The following is a 17,395-nucleotide window of genomic DNA, read 5'->3' as shown; positions in this document are numbered from 1 at the left end:
TATTTATCTTTTTTGTTATTGTTTTCTAGTTCATAATGATTGAATACAAATGGTAACATACACTTTTGAGAGGGAGCGGTGTGAATTAGAACTTTGAACTTTCACCTTTTCATTAGATGCATATAATATATGAACTATAAATACCATGTAAATTAAACAAATCCAAACATGTAAACACACACACACACACACACACACACACACTTTAAATCTAATATGATTACCTAGAAACCATCCAAATGAGAAGGTAAAATTGGGGTGTTGATGACACCCACAATTCTTCACTACTACAACAATAAAGTGTCACCAATTATGGTTACAAAGTGTTGACCATGATGCATGATTTTCCCTACAAAAGTCATGCCCTGTTAAAGGCTTACAAGGACTGTTAAGTCCCACCTTGTTAGAGGATTTCAACACCAGGTTAGAAGTATGCCTGGATAAAGAAATTTTAGAACATCCACTTGGAATGTCACTTTGTTAAAGGATTTACAATATTATTCTAGGACTACTCCACCTAGGAGATTTAACTAAAATCACCTGTTAGGATCTTTCAACATAGATCTTGTGATTAGCTTGGGTAGCCCGATTAAAAATAAAAATTTTATTATGTCCTTCTTGATTCCCTCTAATCTAATGTGTCAGTGTTGTATCCTCCATCCTTTTCTCTTCTCAAACTAATTCTATAATTCACTCTCTACAACTTCTAAGCCTCCATGAATTCTCTATTTTTCACATGAAAACTTCACTATTCTTCTCCTTTAACTCCTTACATGCTTGCTATGAAGTTTAGGGTTTCATCCTCCTTAAGAAGACCAAAATACTTAGGGTTAGGTATGAATCTATGGCTGAGATTTATCCTTTTCTCCACTTAATCCTTCCCTTTTTCTAATTGGCTGCATGTAATTACATAGGGAATCTACATACAAATTTGTCCTTATCTTCAAAAGATCATATTATATCCTTAGGTCTATTGAAAAAAGGTTTACATACTTGTTTGTGCAATCATAAATAAACATGTCAAGTTTGTGTTGCTCAACACTAGAGGTTGTTGATGCTCAACACATACTATAATTATGTCTCTGACTCGACACCTAAACTACTTGGCATATACTATTTTCTCAACACTTGAATCACGCAGAATGTATTGTCTAATCAGCACATGAGTTACTTGACACTCATTGAAACTCGGCATAGTCTATATTTACATATCATACTTGACATACATTACTAGTTCAGTATGAACTTAGTGAATGTCTTAAGTGTCTTGACACTCAATTATCATAACCAATCTGAGATCAACAATCTCTCCCTTGAACATGAGTGTCAAAAAAACTTAACTTTACATAATCAATCTAACCTTCTTGAGTATAATATATTCAAAACTTGGCTTACATACAAAACTTCAAAATTTTCAAAATTCTATAATAGACTATATACCTCAAAATTTATAACTCCCCCTGAGTTAATGTGCCTATATTGTATCCAAAAATATGCTCTCCATTCTGAGTAATTCTGTCTCTTGTTGTTACTCTTTGTCTTCAAATATTCTAATACTCTTTATCTTTACATATCCTGATACTCTTTATCTAAAATGCTCTATTTCTACTCTTCTACTTTCTCCCTTTGTGTTTTCTCCCCCTATGGTTTACCTTTATCTCACCCTTGGTTATTTATCTCCCTCTTCTTTCGATCTCCCTCTTTGCACATTTATCTCCCCCTTTTTTGACACTCATGTTAAAGAGTCTATACAGTAATTGTGTATTTATCCAAGGACTTGTGGACCTCCATGATTATTTTCAAAGTAGCATCCCAATTATCACTTGCAACATCTAATGACTTTATTTGGATGGCTATCTCTACTACAAGGTGAACTAATCCATCTAATGTTGAAAGATTAGGATCTTTCTTCAACAAAGTTTCTACATATGCTAGTTATTTATGAAGTAGCTCCATATGAGGGGTAAGGTAGGCTTGGATCTTAATCAAAATGGCTCTTATATTAGCCTCTTCTACTATTGGCACAACTAGTTGACTCTATGATTGAAGCAGTGAGTGAAAATGCTTCTCACTCTAAGCTAGGTTTTGAGGTAATTGCATATGTGATACTTTTAAATTTCTCTCTAGAATCAGAATTCGAGGGCTTGTTTCTTGTGTGAAGAGTGTGGGATCACATAGTTTAGTGTACAGTGAGAATATGTTCTCAATTACCTTCTTTGCTTTCTAAATTTTTGTAGCCAATTAAACTTGTGCTAGTGCTATGTCACCAGATATCTTCCCATTAAATTTCCCTTGAAATTTCTTTACAAACCATTCCATAAGTTTAGCATTTGTATCTTGGTCTTAATTGTTCACCTATTACACAATATCTAATAACTATTCTAGTAGTGCCATTGACTGTTCAAGAGTTGGAAAACTAAAATCATCTAGAAAGATATCTTGGATTTCTTGCAATGCTTGCCTCTATTTATGCTCCTTTCTAAGTATTTCCTAGCTTTTCTTCTTTTTCAAGGCTTGTTTCATTATGCCTATCTATTCTAATGTCATGGTTGCATAATCATAGTTAGGTATCACTACTTCTTCATCTAGAGTTGCATCTCCATAGTGAATTACTTTGGCAACCTTGGATGAACTTGAGCTTGGTGTGGAGATCTACAGTGGTACAAATTTAGAGCATGGCTCCTGAAGGACTTTTGGAGGAGTTCCAAATGTTGGTAATGTTACCAATGCTTGAATAGCCTCTTGCTCCTTCTCCTTTGGTGTGTCCTTTCTTTCTTCAAGTTTGCCTTTGTCAATTATTATTATTTGAGGTGCACTTTATGTTTGTGCATCAGGTATAGATGTATCTATCTATCCTATTTTATCTTCTATAGTTCTCTCTACTTCTACTTGCTTTTGTTCAACTTTATCAAATTTTTACAATTCTATCATCCTTTATAGATGTGTCTTTTGATAGTTGTAATAAAGCTTGAGCACCAGTCGCTAAAGGGATAGCAAAAGGTGGTTCTTGTGTATTCACCTTATCCCTTGTAATATAAGCTACTACCTTCTAAAGTTCATCAACACTAACCAATATTGGATTTTGACACAATCTAGCTTGTATTGTGGATTGGTCAAGAATATTTTTGAGATAATCTATAGTTAAGGGGTTGATGTTCTAAGCTAGACTATCAAGAACATCCTTAATAGTTATAGTTTTGGTTTCCATACTTGTGTCATATGGAGGGCTCATACTCAGCATTTGTGTGTCTTGCACAATCTATTCTTCCTACTACTCTTCAGCTATAGCTGTCTCATCTATCTTCTTTTGTGTCTCCTCCATAGTAGTATCATCTTTTCCTTTTACTATATCATCTTCCTTATCTTTCTCTTCATCTCCATTGTTTCTTCCCTAAAAGGGATCTTCCTCTCCTTCTTTAACAGTTGTTAATCCATAGATCCATTTCCACATTTGAGTGGATTTCTTCACAACATCTTCAATATTTTTCTAAAGTGTGTTGAATGCGCTATATTTAGGTGCAAATATACTACCATACTTCTTATTTTCCTTGACAATTTGTCCTCTTGTCAAATCTGGCATCACATGTACTACTGTAGATTCCCTTTTTTTTTAATCTAGGTTCAGGCAATAATACCACGTATTCTCTACAATTATATACAACTCCTTTGGCATTGTATTGTCTAATTCAAGTGAAGTGTTCTTGAACTTAGATATCATTGCATAAACTGACTCTTCTACTTGGTTCTGCTCTTCTCTACCAAGCTTTTCAACGTTAATACCTTTAAATCCTATCATGTCTATATTGTTCTTAACATTATCATAGATATTCTCAAGATCATATTTAAGTGCATGACTTACCACTCTAAACTAACTTTTATCTTTAGACTTTATTCTTTCATCATCTATTTCTAGTTGTGCGATGTATTCTCTTCTCTATTTCTTCTACACTAGGTCCTTCTATTTAGTAGCCTTTATTTTCTCTTTAGCTTGCTCTTTGGCTTTTTGAGCAATAGCCCTTATACTTGTCCTAGTTGTTGGTGTTTCTTATGGGCTAGGATTGATAGTCTTCTTTGCTTTTGGTTTATCCTAGGTTGTGACTTGGCTTTTCTCTTCTTAGGTGCTAATTCAACTGCCGCCTCTTTGATTTCCTCTTCCTTGGTACCTTCCTCTTGAATGTCTTCACCCATGGCTTGGTTTAAAGCTAGAGGTTCTTGTGCTTGTACCTCTTCTTCCTCTTCGTCCTCTTCATCATCTCCTACACTTTCTCCAAATTTTGCCATCAATTTCTTCACTATTTTGTCTTTCTTCTTTAGTGTGGAGGTTGATTTCAACTCAATTTCAACTTTAGATTTCATTACATCATAGTTACCAAATATTTTTGTTTTTTATCAATCTCCTCTGCTACAAGCGCAGTAATGGCAACTGAGGTTTCATCAACATTGATCTTATAGCCCAGGGGTCTCAACCATCATACCTTGGGTACTACTACCTAAATGTATGTGTAATCAATATCCACAAGAAAACATATGTCATTGTGTATGCACCCTAAAATGGTCACCTTGACCATCTACCCCAATTTCATAATTTATCTCAAGTTTGAATCAATATTTACATCACCATTTCCTTTGTTCAAATTAAATTATTTGAATTATTTAATTAATCATTATTATCTTACATCTATTTCCTTGATAAAATTGGATTTAATTAATTTAATTAATTTTAAATAAATGGTTGGATCATCTTGATTTTTGTATTATTTAATTAAAGGAATTTGTTCCCTTTTAATTAAATAAAACCCCTCCTCACTTAATTTTATGTGCAACAATTATCATTTTAAAAGAAATAATTAAATAAATGTCACACACTTTATTTTATAAGAAAGGGGATTATTTTAAATTTAAATTAAATAAAAACACTCATCTTATAATTTTTATGGAGTTTTATAGTCCACATCTCTTAATTAAATGCTAACTGTACATTCTCTAATGTGGGTCATACCTTTTCATTTCATTTTTATTTTTCCTCCAATTTGGGAATGCCTCTTGGCTTTGGTATATAAGGAGACCTCCTTCCTTCATTTTAGAAGAGGAAAATTTTACTATCATCAAAAGATGCAAATTTTATTATCACCATTGTTTGGAGCTTTCGTGTGATTTTCTTGATGATTTGGAGCATTCTTATGAAAAGATCAAGACTTCTTATGCTACCATTATGATAGACATTTTTTGAAGCTTTCTTGGAGACTTGGAGATATCATGCATGTTCATGATCATTTGAATCTTCTATTCATTGGATGTACTTGTGAAGACCAAGGCTAATGTTCATATCAGAGCCACCACATCAAACCTTTCAAGGTCTTTGCACATTGATGATAGGAAGCTATGAGTCAACTCTTGAGATCTTGTGCTTTCATGGTGATATTTTGAAAGATTTCAAGTATATGGATTCATAGAAGTGTGTTTGCATAGATAGTTTTGGATAATTTTGGAGCTAAACCCTTATGTAGAGTTGCTTGGAGAAGAAAACCCTATATTTTCAAATATTTGATCATATCTCCCAAATGGCTAGGTATTTTGATCTAAATTTATTTTTTCAAGGTGGCAACATGTCAGACAAACTTTAATCCATTTTTTTGATTATTTTGAGGTATTGTCAATTTTTTATAATTTTTTCCTTGTTTTCAATCAATTTGTTTTTTATGGAGAAAATTAGCAAAATTTTTAGAAAAGTTTGAATTTTTGAAAATATCTTTGAATTATAAATAGGGTTAGTTCTTTGTGTTTTTATTTTAGAGAAGATATTAGGGCTCAATAATTCAATTTGCAAAAACTAGTCTATTTTGAAAAAATAGCTCTCTAAGTCAAAAATTAAAAGATCCTTTCAAAATTCTAACATTTTTGGAAAGCTCTCTAATTTTTCATAGGGGTCTCTTTTTTGCATTTAGGATTTTAAATCTGTATTCATATAATATAGGTCCAATCTTGATGACTAGGTCAAAAATCAATAAAAAGGGGGCATTTAATGAATAGCTTGCATTTAATTTTTATAATGGATCAATGCATGATATGAGCTTTCATTTGGGTTTTTTTTTTTTTTATCACTCTTAAAAATTATATTTTTAGATCTAATCCTAGTTTTGCATAATCTGTATATATATTGCATACCTTGTGTTTGCTTGTTTTCCTTGTTGTTTTGTTTGTTTTGAGTGAGCATTCAAGCATAAACAAAAGGTACAATGGAGAAAATATGCATTGCAAGGATTACCAAGTATTTTTGTTGGATCTTTATAACATTTGGATTTCAAACTAAAATGAACATCTTATGTGTTTGGCTTGAGTTCTTTTACATGCTTTCATAGATTCACACTTCATTTGGTGCTCTAAAATTGGATCTAGATTTTCTTTCATGCATCTATATTTCACATAGTAATTAGACCCTATGAACACTATTTGGAAGATTTTGAGAGACTAAGCTTCATTCACTTTCTTTACATTCAAAGCTCCTCTTTATGACAAATCCCCTTGTAGGTAGGGAAGGATATTTGTTATTATCTCACTATTCCGCTTGGATTTGTCCTCAACATCCATTAATAGTTTCTCTTTTGAGATTGATGGTGGTTTTTTTTGGATTTTCTACAAATTTGGTGAGGTGAATTCAAATTAGCATGTCAAAGAATCGTGTTTGCTATGTTTGGATAAGGTGAAGAGGCTAGAGGAGTATGCTCTGTTCCCTTTTGGGCACAATAGAAACTTGGAACCCTTGAATCCAAACCAAGTCCCCATGTGGTACAACTTTGTGAGTCTTTTTTGATTAGAGAGGGTTAAACCATAGTGGACATAACCTTTATTTAATCAACCACATGGATGAAACCTCAAGAAGTAATAGCCATTTTTGATGTGGTAGTAACAATCGCTATATAAATTCCCTTGTGGGGAAAATCCTCATAGCTATAGTCTATTTTTGGTTTGTTCAATCTACTTAGTATCTGAAATTGATTAAATTCTTGGAATATGTCAAAACCCTAGTGTGCCAAGATTGGATTTTCCCCACTCTGGATTGCTAAAGCTACAGAGTTGACAATTACTAAGAACCTTAGTTTTGCCAAATTATATCTTCTAGAACTATCTGCATGATTGAAAAATATTTTGAGAACATACACAGTAGTGGTTCTAGGGATTAGATTCATACTATGACACTATTATTGTTCATGCACAAGGTTTCTTTGTCCCTTTACCATTGCTTGTAGACATTTACTTGAAATCCCTGATTGCTATTCTATGTGCCTGATTATTATTTGGACAATTCAACATTCATTATTTGGACTCTAGGGTAACCATGTGTTTTTCATTCCTAAGTTGATTTGTCCATTTTGGACCTAATCTTGAGTTTCTAAACTTGTTGTCACTTTGGATCCTTTCATCATAGCAATCTTTGAGTTAGTGAGTCATTTCTTATCTTGTCCCTGACATCAACACTTGCAAAGTTAGAGATTTCCTTAGTGGAGAAAGTTTTATTTGGAATTCTTTGATTTCATCCTTGGATTGTGGGTATTCACTTGTCTAAACATATCAATTTATCTCATATTATTACATTTTATTATAGAACATTATAACTCTTGGATAATTCCACAACTGTGAGACCAACAGTGGCATATTGTGTTAACTAATCGTGAGACCTCTATTGGCTGATTATGTTAATTAGAGTGATAGAAAATTACATTATTACACCATATTAATTGGACAAGTGATTACTTTACTAATGAAGAGTGATACCAATTCTTCTTCGAATCTTCCTATTTACTAGAGTTTTCCCTCTCATGCCGATTACAACTAGGTTTGAAGTGAGTCATGGTAAACAACCTCAATTTAACTTTGGTCAATTATCCTTAGTTCCAACTCATCAAAAATGTAAAGGGAAAGAACTTATCTTTGATCAAACACCTAAGGAAAAACATAAATTGAGTTTACTCCTCCTAGCAATCTTAGTAAATTGAATATACATAGGCCCTCTTCACTTTTTGAGCAAGACATGTTATTCACTAGAAGCAAAGATAAAAGCATAGATGACATGGTAAATGATATATTATTGAGGCAACAAGGGGTTGAACCTTTGGGATCTCGCATAACTCATGAAGATATTGATTGAACTACCTTAGTAAATGATTTTTTTTGAGGAAATCAACACTACTCTCCATTTCTTGCTCCTCTTGGATTATCACCTAAATCTTCTCACCCAATGGATGATAAAATTAGACAAGATGAATTGGAAAAGATAGCATACTTGGAGAATCAAGAGAAACAAGTAGCGCAAAAAATCAATGAAATTTTTGCTAGTTTAATAAAATGAGTATATATATGGAAGCCCAAGCTAGAAAAATGGCTAAAGATATGGCTCAAAAAATGGTTAATGATATTCTTTCTTAGAGAGTTAATGTTTTTCCACCTGCTATATGTCCTAGAGGTGATGAGGAGAGACATCTTCTACAATAAAAATAAGCTTACATGGATGCATTCATACAACATGAGGTCGAAGAGAGAGCTCATGAAATAGCATATCAGAAACTTTTGCTTGGTGGTGGTAATGCTTCTCCACCTCCTTCACCTCCTCTAAGAGTTACTAGACATATGTCACCTTCGCAATCTTCTAAAGGAAATAGGAGAATACCATCTCCTCCTCCTAGATATCAACCAAGGCAAATTCCTCCTCTAAGAAATTCACAACACTGTCAATTTACTACACATGCTTTTGGTGTCGATTATGATTTATTAGAGAAAGACCCAGAATTTAAAAGTACATGGATCAATAGATTTAAATTAATAAGGATAAATAATTCATGGATTTAATTTAAAAATGTGTTCAAGTACCTTATGATTTTGATGTCAATAAGAATATTAAGAGACAAAATCCTTCATTTCAAGAACAAACTAAGAAAAATATGAAGATGTTAATGGATAAAATTACACTTAAGAATTGATTTTCTCTACAGAGCATTTGTCCTCTACCTATTGAGAGGAGTATCATAGAAGTTGAATTCCCTAAGAAAAAAAAATTTCCTCATTATGATAAGTATGATGGGAATGGTGACCCTAGTGATCATGTGAGCCAGTTTAATGTTTTGAGCTTGGAATTTGCACATAAAGATGCTTATCTTATGAGATTTTTCCCTAGGAGTTTAAAGGGTCAAGCTATGCAATGGTTCACTAAGATTACTCCCAAACTTAATAATTTTGAGGACATTGTTCAAAAATTTATTGAACACTTCTCTTACAATGTTCAAAAACTAGTGTGACTCTATGTTGGATTTATGCAATCTCAAACAAGATCAAGGAGAACCCTTTGTTACCTTTTTGAAAAGATGGAGAAAGTTATGTTCTCATTACTCTACAGAAATTCTAGAAAAGGAGAAAATTGATATACTTATGAGTAATTTTATTCCTAAATTGAGAAATGAAATTGGCAAATGGGTGTTTGAGTCTTTTTATAATATGGTAGAAACAACTTTCTGTATTAAAGATGTTTTGAATAATCAATGAATTATCAAGCATAATAGAAACAAGAATAATAGAAAAAATAGAAATAAGAATAGGAGTACTTCTTGTAAAGGGAATAGATCTATGGTTAATGATAGTATAGTTCATGCACCTAAGTCTGATGACCAAGCAATTTACAAGTTATCAAATAGTGTTCATGCTATGAAACTTCAAGCACCTTCTCAACAAAATAATAGAGATAATTCTAGATACAATTATAGAAATTCTCTAGAGAGTAGAACTTTTAGAAAGATTAGTAGACCTTGTGAGGATGTTTTGGAGGAGTTGGTTGATGGTAATCTATTAACTTTGATTGAGAATTGGAAACCGCCTCCTGTGAAGGGTCCTCATTGGGATGATAATGTCTACTGTAAATATCATCAAAGAAAAATTAGTCATACTACGAAAAAATTTCAAAGGTTAAAACATGATATATAGAATTTGATTGATAATGGAAAGTTAATAATTGACAGTTCTAGTCATGCTACTAATAATGATCATCAAGCTTATAAGGATCCATTGCCTAATCATGAAAAGGGTGAATCATCTAAGAATGGGAAAGCTCAAGTGAATTATACTTATTGTAATCAAAATTATGGATATTCTATTGTAGACAATGTTATCAACATGGTTACAATTAAGGAAAATGATAAGGATTTGAATCATCCACATAATCTTGCCTTACATATTGAAGTCATGATTCACAAAACTCTTGTGAGATGTGTGTTGATAGATGGGTCAGGTTGAATATTTGTCCTTTCAACATTCTTGAAAAGTTGGGATATTCAGAACAAGATATTGATAATAGACAGAAGGTTACTATTAGAGCTTATGATGGTAGTGAAAGAAAATCTAAAGGATTTATTGTTTTACCTATTTGGATTGAGTTAGTTGAGAGAGATATTCTATTTCATGTGGTTGATACTAGTACCCTTTCTTATAACATTTTATTAGGTAGACCTTGGATACATGAAATGAAAGCCGTTCCTTCCACATATCATCAGTGTGTTATATTTGTACATAATGAAATTGAGATGTGTATTTTAAGAGTTAATACTTTGGCTATCAATAATATTTCAGTAGAATCACATATGCCTTTGGATAGAGTTTCAGATGAGACAGTTGAAGAATCTGTAGAATGTGTGATAGAATCTAAGACACTTATTAGTGAAATGGAGGGATGCGAGGTTCTTTCTTTGGTTGAACCTTTAATTCCTATGGAAAAAGTAGAAGAAGGACATGTTGTGAAAGATTGGATTTACAAAGAAGAAAATGATGATGGACCCATCTTTGATGTTTATGATGATAATGATGAGAAAATGTATATACTTGATCAACAAGATATATGTGATGATTTGATTCCTTTTACTAATCTTCTTTGGGGAGATGGAAACAACTCAGTTAATGAAGCTTCTTCTTTAAAAATTCAAAATGATTCAAATACACAAAACAATGATGAAATAGCATATTCAAATGAGTATGAATTGGATTTATCTATAGAGCCTTCTATAGTTAAATTGGGTATTGATGTGATTCATGCTATGATTCTTAACCTAGTACAATTAATGAGATTTCAAACTCACATATTTCTCATGAGCTAGATTCTCTAGTTATTAGACAAATTTATGATCCAAGAGAAATTGAAAGGAACTTGATAGACTCTGATTCTATAGTTTCCAACAATGATGTTATTCATATTTATAATATTGAGCCTTTAGAGGATGAGATTCCATCATTGACACTTACTCTTAATGGATTAGTGACAAATGAAGATTACAGAGTTATGAGATTACAAGAACTTGAGTTACTTAATGAGAAGAGAAAAACTACTTTTGATCACATGAGATTTTATTAGGAAAGATTGTCTAAGACTTATGACAAGAAAGTTTTCCCTAGAGAGTTTTTAGTGGGAGATTTTGTTTTGCATGAGAATCTCAGGAATCAAAAAAATAGAGCTCAAAAAGGAGTATTTGAGCCTAATTGATTGGGTCCTTTTATTATTACAACTTCTTTTGGATCGAGTTCCTATTTATTGTCTACACGTGAGGGAGATCAAATCCTTGATCATATTGATGTGATTCATTTGAAAAAGTTCTATCCCTGATGTTTGTTCTTGTTGGGGGCATCTGTACATATTTATGGATCCTAAAAAAATACAAAAAAAAGTGATATATTCCAAAAATACAAAAAAGAAAAAGAAAAAAGAAATGGTATTTTTCAATTTCAACAACAATATTCCTTAAATATCATAAACACCAAAACAATGTTCCTTAACACTACCCTAAGAGTCTTGTCTTGATTATCATGCTTTAGTTTATACTTAATGTTGATCTATGCTTTGATCTTTCTTTGTATGATGATTGCTCATTTCTATATATACTTGTTTAGTGCACTACATCTATATATTTTTTATATTCCCTCCCTAGTCATTTTTGCACTAGGGGCATGTGGTTTTATTTTATTTATTTATTTTTTATTTTTTTATGAGTGATTTGATTAGTATTGATGGGTGTCTCTATGGTTTTATCGGGAATGCATAGCTAGAGAACTATGGACCATGATACACATTTTTCGGTTGATTTCTTGCTTGTGTGGTTTTGGTCTCAACACTCACAATGTTTCTCAACACTATCAAATCCCATTCATATCATCATAGTTTCCTTCATGACTAGTGAAGATTATGGAAAGCTTTTGATCACATTCCTATCTTTAGATTACTTCAGTGATTAGTTTTGATTGTGTGGTCTTTATAATAGAGTTACATTCATATCTTCATGGTTCTGACTAGTGAAGCTTGTGTAGCTCGATCGATGATTAAAACTGGGATCGTAATCTTGGCTGAAATGAGTAAGTATATAGAATGGATAGAAGTGTCATCTAGACATGGAAATTCATTTTATCCCCTTGCTTTTATTGAGGATTTGATTTGTTTTCTTACCTTTTGGAGGTCTCCTTCATCATTTCTTTGCTATTAGCTTTAATCATGTTTCTTCTTTTTAGTACATGTCACTTGTTCATGCTCTCAATCAAAATGTCATATCTTGCATAGTTGATGGTTTTTTGAGGCATTATCCCTCTTCTTCTTTTCTTCTTCTTGTCTATCACCCCCCCCTTCTTTCTTTTGATTTGGGGCATTCTTTTCATGCTTAGTTATTGAACCTTAGATTTTGATCTATTATATATATGTTTAATTTGTGATTGTCCCGGTAGACATGCATGCAAAATTAACAATATCACATTTCCACAATCCATTTGTAATGCAAGTTAATTTTGGATTTGATTGTGTATATTTTTCAGCATCATCATTTTAGATCACTCTCTATAATCCATCATCAACTAGATGAGAGAGTGTAGGATGCATGCAAAATATCAAATCATAGGTAAGGCATGTGAACTATTTTATAGAATGCCTCAAACAAATGTCATAAACTATATATAGAATTCACTCTAATTATAGTCATAATCTATAATCAAAAAATCAAAGTAAATAGAATAAATGCATCATGTGGATTATGAATAGAAAAGGAAATGAATATGGGTGATAAGGAAGAGAATTCAATAATAGAGGCTCTTAACTTTAGTTATAGTCATGATATGGGTGATCCACAATTGCCTCCTAGATTCATGTTCCATCCCATTGATGAAGAGCTCATAACACATAATCTCATTAGAAAGGTTTTAGATAGCAATTTCACAAGAAGGGCCATTGCTGAAGTGACCTCAACAAGTGTGAGCCTCAAGAAGGGTTCAATTACCTCCTTTATTGTTCACTGTATGTATAATTCCACACACCCATTTGATCTCAAATGATGATATATACTAAATGCTGAGTATCTATACTACGTGCTCCAAAACCATCCATTTCATGACTTCATCCATACATAATGTCTTTCTAGTTTCTTTCTACTCATACACCCATTTCATTTCATATGATCATTTGAAAATTGTGTCACTCTAAGCTCTCAACTGTTTCCTCTTGATTGATCATCTCATAACTACTGATTTCTCTAACATAATCATTTTTTTCCTTACATGTCACCTACTAATATAGTGATTAATAGTAAATACTATGATTTATCTTGAACCTAGTTTTAGTATTGGCTATGGTATTATTATTATTCTAAACCATTTTTTCAAAGACTATATCTCTCAAAATAGTGGCATGTACTAGACAACCTATTCATCATGTATTTGAGAGACAATAGCCTTTACATAAATATTAGTTTCTTCTTATCATCTCTAGAGAAAAATATAAGACAACTCGGGACTCAAAAAAAATGAGTGTAAGCTAGAACCATACCCAATGTTCTCATCATGAACAAAATAGATCAATTAACCATTATCCTCCTCCATATCTAACCCAAAATCCCTAGGTATAAATATTGCCTTAGAACCAAATCTTCTAGGTCCAAAGTCAAAAACCCTTAGCACATTGCCTCCAACTTCAATTTGAAACTTTCCTACCATAGGTTCTACTTGAAGATCAAAATTTATGAGTCCCTTGACCTTAGCTACTAAATCTAGTGTAGTATTGTACACATAATGTTATTTTCTATATGCATTTTCAATCATAAAGTAGAAATACATATTTCCCAATCAACCTTGTATCCAAGGCAATAAGATTGACTAGAAATGGAGAGAAAATTAGAGATATACAAAACTTCTAAGAGATATCTCAACTATTTTGAGAGTGATTGACTAGCCTATGTACGATAATCATAAAAATGACAATAGTAATATGAACTTATCCACTACTAGTTGTAAAAGAGAAAAATGTAAGTTAATTAAATATAACATTAAAAATGCAAGAAAAAATGAGTCTTGAAGGAAAAAAAAGCGGCTGGGCGAATTTTTTGAACAAATGGGTTGAATGCATGCTTCCGATAACAGTTGTTGTTGGAACAATAACGGTTGTTGTTCGAAAAAATGGAATTGTTGTCCATAGGGCGATAATGTAATTAATCAAGGTTGAACAGTACTTGTCAATCAATTGACACCATTAAACTAGTGTTACGTAGAGATAGATATGTTATGTAAGCTTATTAAGTGAAGGTGGGACTCTAGAATAATAGAATAATAGGGAATTTTACACCCTGCTTTCAGATCACACAGGAATGTGCTTTGGCCCCCAAAGAAGAAACTTAATGCAAAATAGTCTATAAGTTATCTAGACAATATAAATTGTTATGTTTGTGTCTTAACATCATCAGTAGTTTGATAGCTCAAACCATCTCATTTGAAGATCATTTTTGGCATATCAAGGTAGTATACCAAAATGTGCTTTCACTATAGTATTGTAAGAAATAATGAATTTTTCATCATTCACCATATCCTGAGATAACAACAAGTAAAATTGAGCAATTTGATTTATTTTGGAGAGATGTATAGACAACCTATATCATATATTTTCTTTATGAAGAACAAGAAGGATCTATAGTTCTAAGGCTTTAAATACATTATTCATACAATTTAATTATTTGATTTTAGATAGTTTCCAATAAATTCTCCATAGTCTTCAAACAACAAGGCAGTGATATAAGACAACTTTGAAATAAAAATACCTTTGGGCCAAAATAGAGAGGAAGCTCCATGAAAATTTCATAGTTATCAGTTAATGCAAAGTCATGCATCATGAAAGGCTTTGAAAGCGTTATGGGAATTGGATCAAGCATTATTCCCTCCTTCATGACAACTTGATAAGTAGCATAGGGAGGAGTATGTTGGTAGCCAAATGTAAACATTTCTCTTGCACATTATAGAAAAAGATATTAGGCACATAAATATATATTTTGAAGTACTCTATAACTTTCTCAAACATCCTTTATGAGTAATTACATTAACTATAAAATCCAATCATGGTCTACTATTGTGATTTTTATGCACTGTTATATGGTAATAAGACATAGCACTAGGTATTAAAATTTTATTCAATCACTTTTATTATATTCAGAGGAGCATGAGATTGAATAGGTTCTGTTCCCTGGCTTAACCAATCAGAAATACTGTAATGATAAAGGGAAGAAAGAAAAAGTATTACAAGGCTTATCTACCTTTGAATGTGCAAGTAGATTCCCATTATAGTATATAAGTGCTGTATTGGTTGCATAATATAAAAAACTCATATTAGCAGAGTAAAGAAATATGTAGAAGAGCCAAGATTGCAGATGCCAAAATATTAGCTCTTACCAACATAACAAATTTCTCTCACAACAAGCAATATATAACTAATGACGCAATTATAAAATATTAAAAGAAAGAATATCACCATGCATTAAGAAAATTCCACCCACAACATGGTTCCTAAGTTAAAGAACTTGCCTATTACACCTCCATATGACATTCCCAAGACACTAAATTTTGTACGTTACAAATGTATTTGGACCATTAAAAGTCAAAATATTCCTTTAAGATCTCCAACATGTATACTAATCATTATAAATAATTTCTTCAAACAAAATCTTTCTACTTTGACAATATTTTGTTCACCTTGACTTTGGTTAGAGAAGGTAGAAGTTAGATGGGGGTAAGGAATGAAGGATAAAGAAACTTTTTCCAGTAGTAGCATGCATTTTGATGGAATGTAGAAGCCATGGAAGCCCCAAAGGTTATCACTAAATGATAGTTGATGTAATTTCTCAAGTGGGAATTCTCTCTCATCAGTGTTGAAAGCAAGCATGTTTAGAATGTTTCAAAATGAAGTGTACCATAGATTAGAAGGTAGGATAAATGTTTTTCTGCCTCCTACCATAGGCTCTAACAGAATACCATTAGGTAGGTAGAAAAAAAGAGGTCACTCTCACAGGGTCAAACCAATATAAAAGTGCATAAATTTGTAGATACTACCCCAACGGGAGATAGTATTCACAAAAGTACATATTATAAATGAAATGCATTGATGGAAGTAGATCAAGAATATTGTGAACCATCTCAAGTGCTCCAAGATTAGTTTCTCCCACATGGCCTCATCCAATATTCTTTCTATTTCTCCCTTCACATTATTTCATATAGCTTTTGAGCTAAAGATTTCAATGGTGGTATAGCTAATATAGTCATAAGATGCTATCACCCCCAAGTTCAAAGGAGAAAGATAGATATCAATTTCTATGGAAACACATGTGCTTGATTCCAAATCACTTAGAGTACTCTCTATAAGCTCAGAAAGGTGGACTGACAAATGCCTATGGTTGACACCTTGAAGATTATAGTAATTTGGATTTTGTGTGAGTCTTCAATAGAAGAATGTCCAAGTAAGATAGTCTACAACATCTTGCTTAGTTTCAATAGTACCCATGACAACTTCAGCATTGATATGATCATGGAGAAAGTGATCTAGATGACTCTCCACAGGAAATGGCTCATATAAGATTTATTAATAATATTCTTTACAAGGTGCATGGCATAAAATTACACACTTTCTAGCATTATCAAGTAGAGTTCTACTAGTACGTCCCATCATTTGGAGAAGATCAGCTATAGGATAGTTTGTATGAGCATTTTCCCATCCATCAAACTTGGTGATGCAAGGAATTGGCATCCAAATAAAGTGGGTGAAAGAAATAGTGTGCATTATTCAAGCACATCATTCTTTTCTTTCGAGTGTTATGATTTTAGGATATTCAGATGATGAATTGATTAGGCTTTAGACCCTTCCAAATAAAAGTGGTATAAAAGATGACTTATTGGGATGAGAAGATGAGAGGTAGATGGATTTAGGTTTTGTGATTCCTTTGTATGTTAGTTTGAGATTCACTTGGTTTCAAGAATGCTATAATATTCTCTAAATAACAAGGCCAACCACATAAATGTTGAAACTCATTTGGCATCACCCCCCTTCCCCTAACATCAATCTAACTTCCCCAATAAT

The sequence above is a fragment of the Cupressus sempervirens genome, chromosome 8 (genome assembly GCF_028749045.1).
Source record: "Cupressus sempervirens isolate cs-2001-9-10 chromosome 8, ASM2874904v1, whole genome shotgun sequence".
NCBI classification, from domain to species: Eukaryota; Viridiplantae; Streptophyta; class Pinopsida; order Cupressales; family Cupressaceae; genus Cupressus; species Cupressus sempervirens.
The sequence above is the reverse complement of the archived record's forward strand: the minus strand, read 5'-3'. Positions refer to the sequence as shown.